Source organism: Sciurus vulgaris (assembly GCF_902686455.1).
Source record: "Sciurus vulgaris genome assembly, chromosome: 13".
NCBI lineage: Eukaryota > Metazoa > Chordata > Mammalia > Rodentia > Sciuridae > Sciurus > Sciurus vulgaris.
Window position 1 is genome coordinate 54,978,523 of NC_136474.1, and position 10,739 is coordinate 54,989,261.

Consider the following 10,739-nt stretch of genomic DNA (forward strand, 5'->3'; position numbering starts at 1 on the left):
ATCAAAATAGCAGAGCCTTCTTGGCATAAAAACAGACACACCTGCTAATGTAACAGAATAAAAAACTCAGAAACAAACCAAAACATCTATAACAAACTGATTTTTGACAAAGGAGACAAGAACATGCACTGGTGAAAGAAGAATCTCTTTAATAAATGGTGCTGAAAATTGAATATTTACTTGCAGGAGCATGAAAATAGATTCCTAACTTTCACTAGTTACAAAAATCAACTCAAACTGGATTAAAGACATAAATGTGAGACTTGATACTATGAAACCACTAGAAGAAAACAGAGAAATGCTTGAAGACATTAAACTAGGGAAGAATATTTTGAAAAGGATCCCCAAAGCACAGGCAACAAATTAAAAAAAAATAGATAAATAAGATTATATCAAACAAAAAAGCTTCTGCACAGAAAATGAAACAATTACAGAGAAAAGAGATAACCTGTGGCAAGGGAGAAAATATGTGCAAAGTATACATCTGATAATGGGTTAATATCCAGAATACATAAGGAACTCAAAACAACTGATTAGGGAGTAATAATAACAATCCCATCCAAAATAGGTAAAAACTTGAAGAGCTATTTCTCAGCAAAACATAAAATGGCCAGCAAGTGCATGAAAAAATTCTCAACAATACTAATCATCAGGGAATTGCAAATCAAAATTACAGTGAGATATCACGTCACTCCAGTTTTAATGGCAATTATCACAAAGACAAAAGTTTAAAAATGTTGGTAAGAATGTAAAGAAGAAAAGAACTCTTACACACATTTGGTGGGCATGTAAATTTGTACAGACATTATGGAAAACAGTAAAGATCTTCCTCAAAAATTAAAAAAAAAATAGAACTATCTTGTGATCCAACAACCCCACTACTGGGTATACCCTCAAAGCAAATGAAATCAGCATGTTGATGAAATAGCTGTACTTTCATATTTACTGCATCACATTTCACAATGGTCAATATATAAAATCAACTTAAGTGCCCATCAGTCAAGGAATGGCTGAAAAAGTGTGTTATGGGTATATAAGATGGAAAATAATTTGGCCACACAAAAGATGAAATCCCATTTGTGACACGGATGGACCTGGAGGATCTTATGTTAAGTGAAATAAACCAGACACAGGAAGAGTAATACTGAATCATCACAGCATGGGTAGAATCTAAAACAGTCAATCTTATAGAAATAGAGTAAAACAGCAGTTACCAGAGACTGGGGAGAGTACAGTGAGAGAATCATGGGGAGAGAACGGTAACTGGGTAAAAAGTTACATTTAGATAGCAGGGAAAAATTCTCATGTTCTATTGCATAGGAGAGTAATTATAATTTATAATAATCTATGTCTTATTTCAAAATAGCTAAAAGAGAAGATTTTGAATGTCTCACCACCAAGAAATGATAAATATTTGTGGTGTTTGATGTGCTAATCATTTAGGTTTGATTGTTACATAATGTGCACACATACCTATACATATATGTATTCAACTGTTGTGTGCCAATTAATAATAAAATAAAACTTTAAAAAAAATCTACCATGGGTGGACAAATAGAATAAGAGCAGGCAGTAGATAAAGAAGAGAAGATTCATACATTTTCAAAAAATGAAGCAGGATAATGACTTGCAGAGCTCTGCTTAGAGCCCCCTGATTCCTCATGACTCACCAGACACTCAGAAGCAGAACTCTTCTGGAAGCTAATTCAGGCAAGAACTTTTCCAGTAGAAACAGGAAGACAAGAGGTACACAGAGATTTTCATCATCAGATGTGGCAACAGGAACAATTGAATCGAGATCTCATTCAGGCTCAGTGAATTCTCCAGCTGCTTCCACACCATCCCAGACATAGAATTGGTCAGTTCCAGTAAGTGGAGTTATTTATATTTCTTTAAAAAGTTACCTGAAGTGACTCTGGGTGCACGGAGGTCATGCTTTGGGATGAAAACACAGAAAGTGACCTGAGTTGATCTTTTACTAATTTTAACAGATTTTTTAACTAAAAAGTTAAGTGAAGGTAGTGATAAGAAGAGAAAATTTGGAAAAATGCAGAGTTAGACTTTGCAAAGGGAGATCAAGACAGATGTAAATGCGTACATAGTGGGTGGGAGACTGGCAAGAATATTGGTAAATCATAAGGTTTTAATGCAAGCAAATGGCAAAATCTGGTATGCTAACTGAAGTCACCCCAGCTGCTTTTAAAAATTAAAAAATATTTCTTACAAGTGAATTTTTTCATTCCTACTTTATTCCTCAACAGAAGGGTTATCTTTTTTAGAACCACCTGTAAAATTAGCCTAAACCAATAACTTTTATTCGCCTTTCAGTAATACAATATCAGATTCTCTCAGAAAACAGTCAACTAAATTCAAGATCTATTATCTTAGTCATTGTTCAAGTTTGTATGTTTTTCATTCCAGCTTCCTCAGGAATTCTGCACAGTTGTTCTTTGTCCAAGCAAGACAAGGGGCCATCTACTTTTGTGGTTGAGACAATGTATGACATATTCGTTGTCATTCCTCTGTGGCCTCTGACAGCTGGTGTTTTCCTATCATCTTATATTGCCTCTGGTGCTGATAGTAAATAGTTCAGAGTCTATCTAGTTAAACACCTATGACTCTTCAGCATTCAGTAGGGCAACTTCTGCAGCTCACTAACATGAGGGAATTGATACGAAAGAACCCTGTATTCTTCTTGCCTCCTTCCTTGAGCTAATTTTGGGTGAGCAGTAAGCTTGTCCAAGCACCAGAGAATATCCTTGTCTCTGAGTTTATTAGAAATGTTATAATCATGTCATCCAACCAGGATTATCACATATGATAAGTAGTTTTTAAAAAAAAATTTATTTGTTTTAATTAGTTATACATGACAGCACAATGCACTTTGATACATCATATATAATGGAGTATAATTTCTCATTTTTCTGGTTATACATGATGTAGAATCATACTGGTCATGTAGTTATATATGTACATGGGGTAATAATGTCTGATTCATTCTACTATCCTTCTTACTCCCATACCCCCTTCCCTCCCTTCCCTCTTCTCTACCTAATCTAAAGTAACTCTATTCCTCCATACCCCCCCACAACAGATGAATGGATAAAAAAAAGATAAGTAGTTATCTCAATGATGGGGTTCTATCTCAAATTCTAGCTTGTTCTTTCAATCTCTCTCTATATATACCTATCTATCTACCATCTATCATCTACCTATTCATCAATTATCTCTCTTATCTTGGGCTGTTTACCTTAAGGGAAGTCAGGTACCATGTCATGGGGCAGTCTTGTGTGATAGGTTGATGTGGTAAGAAACTGAAGGAGATTGATTTTAAGTTCTTTGGACATAAACCGAGGAGTGGGATAGCTGGATCAAATTGGCATACTACAATGATACAACCACATCAATGTTTGTAGCAGCTCAACTCACGAAGCTAAACTATGGAACCAAACTAGGCATCCTTCAACAGATGAATGGATAAAGAAAATGTGATATATATATATATATATATATATATATATATATATATACACACACACACACACACACACATATGAGATGGAATATTACTCAGCCTTAAAGAAGAATGAAATTATGGCATTTGCTGGTAAATGGATGGAGCTGGAGAATATCGTGCTAAGTGAAATAAGCCAAACCCCCCCAAAACCAAAGGTCGAATGTTTTCTCTCATGTGATGCTAATTCACAATAATGTGTCAAGGAGTGCTAGAGAAGAATAGAGTTACTTTAGGTAGAGGGGAGTGAAGGGAGTGGAAGGGGTAAGGAGGTAGGAAGGATAGTAGAGTGAAACAGACTTTATTACCTTATGTACATATATGACTGCAGGACTGATGTGATCCTACAAAATGTACAATCAGAAAAATGAGAAATTATACTCCATTTATGTATGATTTATCAAAATGTATAATGCATTCTACTGTCAAGTATAACTAATGAGAATAAATTTCAAAAATTTTAAAAAAGGGAAAGAAAGTAAAGGAGGCTTTGAGCCACCAACCACCAAGGAGTTCAGGTCCTGTAGTGAGTTCCTTCAATGCAATAATCCAAAGGAAAAAAAGCCCATATGATTAGGACTGGGAGTGAACTAAATCCCATTTGAGTCTGCAGTATAGCCTACAGCCCTTGGTGGTAGATTGACTGATGCTTTGTAAAAGACCCTAAGGCACAAGCAGTTTGCCATTCAGGGTGCTTGACCTACAGAAAATATTATGATAAATGTTGTTCTATAAACTGTCAAGTTTGAATGTAATTTATTACATAGCAATAACAAACAATATACCATACCATCTTGCCACTGTTCTACATTACTTCTCCCAGGTCCCAACATCATTGAAGCTCCCTACGAGTCAAGCATCTATCAAATTACAGGGACCATTCTCTTGAGTCAAAAAGTATTCTCAAAGAAGATTATTGCTGTGTGAGAATCATTTATAGAGCAATGTATTAAGCATCTTTCCACCTGTCATCCTATGCAGAAAAAGAAAGAAAGGCAAATTACCTGAATCTAAAGTCATACAGAGGTTGTTCTCTATATCTAGCCTGTGCGTACCCCAATATTACACATGCTCTTTCTTCTGTATCTTCTAATGGTATAGGTTGCAAAAATAGCTTTACATTAATTAAAATTTATTCAGACTGGGAAAGCTAAAAATGAAGATTCCTTTACTTTTAGTTATTTGAAATGTGTCATTTTCCTTAAATGTGCACAACCTCCATTGTAATCCATATATTTTCCACATACACAATTTATCATGAAGAAATATACAACAGTAAACCAGGAACACAGAGAAATAAATTCCTTAATTGTAATTTGCATTAGTCTTGCAAAATTCTCTGATGAAGAGATTAATGCAAGTTATCTTATGGGTAAATGGATGTGTGCTGAACCTTCAAGAATCAGCCAATTTATATGCATGGACTGTATATTTAGAATCATTTTAGGAAAAAAAATGTGCAAAGGCACAGGATCAAAACTGCATTTGGGAGTATGGTGGGAAGAAGTACCTTCTAGGAACAGCTAGAAAGAGAGAAAAAAAAAATATATATATATATATAAATCGGTTTTCCCAGAGAGTTTGACCATTATAAGTAGATAAAGTGATGTTTTTGAGCAGAGGAATTCGAGAAAAAAATTTAATGACATCACAGGCTTTGTTAAATGGTAATTTATAACCGAATAAACATTTACTGAGAAATTTCTGTTCATTAGGGATTGCACTAAAAAATACAATTGTGAGCAGAGTAGACATGGTTACTAACCTCACAGAGCTCATAATCCACTATGAAAGTTCATAATTATGCAAAGAGTAAATTATTTACCTGTAGTCTATAAAATGCTAGTAAGTTGACATTTAATGCTACGTGTAGAGCTATAATGGGAAAATTTCACAGAATTAAGCTTTTCTAAAGATTTTCTTAATTATGCTTTTTGTTTTGAAGTATTTGTAGCTTCATGTGTTTTTTTTTTTAATATTCTACAGAAGTGTCATGTGACCTTCTTCAGTTTTTCCTAATGATAACATCTTGCATAATAACTAGGATGTTGACATGGATACAGTGAAAATACAGGATATTTCCATCAAAAAGATTCATGTTGCTTTGTGTGACCACACCTACTTCCTTTCCCCACCACTGCTCCTGACAATCACTAGTCTTTCCATTTCAAAAATACTGGTTTTTCCAGAATGCTACTTTATACTTATGTGGAATCATCAGTGGAACTTTGGTGATTGACTAGGTTCATCCAAATTTTGGTGTGGCTCCATAATTCCTTTTGTTGTTTTTGTCTGTTTGTTTGTTTTTATGCAGCTCAGTAGTGTTGCATTGCACAAATGTATCACATTTTGTTTGTAACTATCCATCAACTGAAGGACATCTGGGTTGTTCCCATTTGGGGCTATCATAAATAAAGCTGTAATAAACATTGTGCATAGGTTTTCATATGAATCTGAGTTCTCATTTCTCTGGGAAAATAATGACCATGTATGAGTGCAATTGCAGGGTTGTATAGTGTTTGTGTGTCTGTGTGTTATTGCTGATTTTTACTTTGCCTATTCTAAAAGATGTGTAGAGATAAATCATTGTGGTTATCATTCACTTCTTCCAAATATCCAACGTGCTGTATATCTTTATGTGTTTGCTTTTCTTTCTCTCTCTCTCTTTCTCTTTCTTTCTTTCTTTCTTTCTCTTTCTTTCTTTCTTTCTTTCTTTCTTTCTTTTTCTTTCTTTCTTTCTTTCTTTCTTTCTTTCTTTCTTTCTTTCTTTCTTTCTTTCTTTCTTTCTTTCTTTCTTTCTTTCCTTTCTTTCTTTCTTTACTTTCTTTCTCTTCCTCCCTCCCTCCCTCTTTCTTTATCTTTCTTTCTCTCTCTCCCCCCTTCCTTCCTTCCTTCCTTCCTTCCTTCCTTCCTTCCTTCCTTCCTTCCTTCCCTCCCTCCCTCCCTCCCTCCCTCTCTCCCTCTCTGCCCTCCCTCCCTCTATCTTTCTTTCTCTCTCTCCCCCCTTCCTTCCTTCTTTCCTTCCTTCCTTCCTTCCTTCCTTCCTTCCTTCCTTCCCTCCCTCCCTCCCTTCCCTCCCTCCCTTCCTTCCCTATCCATTCACATTCAGTGTTTACTTTTTAAATTTCATTGCTTAATATTGTGTTTTAGAAGTTCATTATATGTTCTAGACACATGTGGCTTTCAATTTTTATTTGCACAGTTTTATCTTGTATTTTCATCTTTTTAAATGGGTCTTTCACAGATTAAAACTGAAAAATTTTATTGGGTGTAATATAACAAATCTTTTTTTTTTTTTTTTGAGTTTTGCTATTCATGTCAAATTTGAGAACTCTTTTTCTAGACTGAAAAATTTCTCCCAGTTTTTCCCCAAAATTTTAGTCTTACTTTTTCCATTTAAGTTCATGATGTATTTTAAATAAATCCTCATATAATATGAAAAACTTGCTTTTTTGTGTCAGGGCAATATTGGAGATTGAACTCAGGCACTAATTGAACTCAGGCACTCAACCACTGTGCCACATCCCGGTCTTATTTTGTATTTTATTTAGAGACAGAGTCTCACTGAGTTGCTTAGCACCTTGCTTTTGCTGACGCTGACTTTGAACTCTTGATCCTCCTGCCTCAGACTACTCCCCCTAAAAAGTCTAATAATTCCAATATTATTGGTTGAAAATTTTCCCTTTTTGATTGAATTAATTTTATGCTTTTGTCAAGAATTGATTTGGAGTATTTGTATAGTTTGATTTCCATATGTAAGTTTTTTCCCACTGACCTTGTATTTACAACTCAGCTAATAACATAATTGTTTTGATAACTACCGTTATATAATGGCCCTGAAATGAAGTTGACTGATTCCTAAGTCTTTTTAAACAAATTTTAGCTATTCAATTACATTTGTATTTTCATATAAATTTTAAAATAATCCAGTTGAATCTATGGAACTTCTTGCTAGGATTTTGAAAAGATTACAATAAATCTGAATACATATTCAGGAAGCATTTACATCCTTACTATGTTGAATCTTCTGAACAATGGATCTATTAAGTATCTCTATTTATTTGGATCAAGTTTGCCTTCTTTAATCAACATTTTGTAAATTTTAGCAAACAAATCCCATATATGTTTTAGATTTATACTTAGTAATTTCTTTACTTCTTTTTTTCCTCAGTGGTTTTTAAATGATATCGTATTTTTTTTTATTTTAGTGTCACCATTTTCATTACAGATAAAAAATAAATGCCTTTCTTATCTTACTGCACTGGGAAAAAATACTTCTAGCACTATGTTGAATGAAAGTGGTAAATATGGACATCCCCACATCATTTTTAATCTTAGAGAAAAAAATAGTCAATTTTTCACAGTTAAGTGTATTTTTATCGATAAATATTTCACAGATTTTGTGTTGAGGACCTTTCCTCTTATTACTATATTTTTGAGAGATTTTAACATAAATAATGGATATTGGGATTCGTCAAATGGTTTTCCTGAACTCATGGTAATATGATATTCCTTCTTTAGTCTGTTAATATAAAGCCTTGCAATGGTTAAGTTTTGGATAACAAATGGATCTTGCATCCCTACCATAAAATTTACTTGGTTTTGAATATAATCCTTTTCAATATTTCTGAATTCTGTGTGCTAATATTTTGTTAAGGATTTTTATATGATATTCATGAAAGATATTGTTTGTCATTTCTTCCTTTCCTCTTTTATTCATACTGACATTTATTAGCTATGATTTCAGGCCACCTTTATAAAGTGAATTCATAAGTGATCCTTTTTCTTCCATTTTTTGAAAGAGATTGTATAAAGTTGAGGTTAATTTTTTTCTGCAAAGAGTAGGTAAAATTCTCCAGGGAAAGCATTCTAAACTGGAGATTTCTTATTTGAGAATTTTTAAATTATGATTTCAATTTCCTTTATAGTTATTGGACCATACAAAGTATTTCATATTTAATGAGTTGTGGTGCTTGCTCCTGTTTGAAGAATTGGTGTATTTCATCTAATGGTTTGATTTGGGGGTGTAGAGTTGTTCATGGTATTACCTTTTTGTCATTTTGATGTCTGTAGGGCCTGTACTGATATGTCTTGTTTCATTTGTTAGATCAATATCTTGTATCTGTTGTTTTTTCTATCTTTATCTCCCTTTCAGGTTGTTAGTGCAATTGACCTCTATAAATTTTGCCTCATTGGTTTTCACTATTGATTTTATTGACATTTACTCTTATTAAGATTATTTATTGATTGTATCCTTTGCTGTGAAAAAAGTTTTTAGTTTGAACCCATCCCATTTATCGATTCTTGCTTTGATTTCTTGTGTGTTGGGAATCTTGTTAAGGAAGTCTGATCCTAAGCCAACATGATGAAGATTGGGGCCTAATTTTTCTTCTATTTGGTGCAGAGTCTGTGGTTGAATTTCTAAGTCCTTGATCCATTTTGAGTTGAGTTTTGTGCAGGGTGAGAGATAGGGGTTTAATTTCATTTTACTGCATATGGATTTCCAGTTCTCCCAGCACCATTTGTTGAACAGGCTATCTTTTCTCCACTGTATGTTTTTGGCTCCTTTGTCTAGTATGAGGTAAATGTACTTATGTGGGTTTGTCTTTGTATCATCTACTCTGTACCATTGGTCTGCTTGTCTATTTTGGTGCCAATACCATGTCATTTTTCTTACTACTTCTCTGTAGTACAGTTTAAGGTCTGGTATTGTGATACCTCTTGCTTCACTTTTCCTGCTTAGGATTGTTTTGGTTATTAGAGGTCTCTTATTCTTCCAGATGAAGTTCATGATTCGTTTCTCTATTACTATGAGGAAAGTCATTGTTATTTTAATTGGAATTGCATTGAATCTGTATAGCCTTTGGTAGAATGGCCATTTTGACAATATGAATTCTGCCTATCTAAGAACATGGGAGATCTTTCCATCTCCTAAGGTTTTCTTCAATTTCTTTCTTTAGTGTTCTGTAGCTTTCATCGTAGTGGTATTTTACCTCTTTTGTTAGATTGATTCCAAGTAATTTTTTTTTTTTTGAGGCTACTGTGAATGGAGTGGTTTTCCTAATTTCTCTTTCAGAGGATTCATCACTTATGATAGAAATACATTAGATTTATGCATATTGATTTTATATCCTGCTACCTTGCTGAATTCATTTATTAGTTCTAAAAGTTTTCTAGTGGAATTTTTTGGGTCCTCTAAATATAGAATCATGTCATCAGCAAATAGTGACAGCTTGAGTTCTTCTTTTTCTATTCTTATCCCTTTAATTTCTTTGGTCTGTCTAATTGCTCTGGCTAGTGTTTCAAGGATGATGTTGAATAGAAGTGAAGAAAAAGGGCAGCCTTGCCTTGTTACAGGTTTTAGATTGAAAGCTTTCAGTTTTTCTCCACTTAGAATGATGTTGGCCATGGGCTGAGCGTAGATAGCCTATACAATGTTGAGGTATGTTTCTACTATTCGTAGTTTTCTAGTGTTTTAAGCATGAAGGGGAGATGTGTTTTATCAAACCCTTTCTCAGCATCAATTGAAATAATCATATGATTCTTAACTGTAAGTTTATTGATGTGATGAATTACATTTATTGATTTCTGGATGTTGAACCAAACTTGCATCCCTGGGACAAGCCCCACTTGGTCATGGTGCAATGTCTTTTAAATTTGTTTTTCTATGGGATTTGCCAGAATTTTGTTAAGGATTTTTGCATCTATGTCCATCATGGATTTTGGTCTAAAGTTTGATTTCCTTGAGGCATTTTGTTTGACTTTGATATCAGAGTGATACTAGTTTCATAGAATGAGTTTGGAAGGGTTCCCTCCTTTTCATTTCCTGGAATACTTTGAGGAGTATTGGTATTTGTTCTTCTTTAAAAGGCTTGTAGAATTTGGCTGGGAATCCATCTGCTCCTGGGCTTTTATTGGTTGGTAAGCTTTTGATGACTTCTTCTATTTCGGTGCTTGAAATTGATCTGTTTAAATTGTGTACCTCTTCCTGATTCAGTTTGGGAGGATCATATGTCTCTAAAAATTTGTCAATATCTTTGATATTTTCTATTTTGTTGGAGTACAGATTTTAAAAGTAGCTTCTAATTATGTATTTCAATAGTGTCTGTCATGATCTTTCCATTTTCATCACGAATTCTAGTAATTTGAGTTTTTTCTCTCCTTCTCTTCCTTAGCGTGGCTAGGGGTTTATCAATTTTGTTTACTTTTTCAAAGAACCAACTTT

At 33.9% G+C, this 10,739-nt stretch overlaps 1 long non-coding RNA gene across 3 annotated transcripts in view; it reads right to left on the minus strand.

Moving 5' to 3' along the window:
* LOC306643267 overlaps window positions 1-1,857 on the minus strand; it is an 87,836-nt gene extending 85,979 nt beyond the window's left edge. For all 3 annotated transcript variants that reach the window (XR_013758869.1, XR_013758870.1, XR_013758871.1), the window contains exon 1: window positions 1,671-1,857. This is a non-coding gene — a long non-coding RNA (uncharacterized lncRNA). The remainder of the gene's footprint in view (window positions 1-1,670) is intronic.
* Between the last annotated feature and the right edge of the window lie 8,882 nt (window positions 1,858-10,739).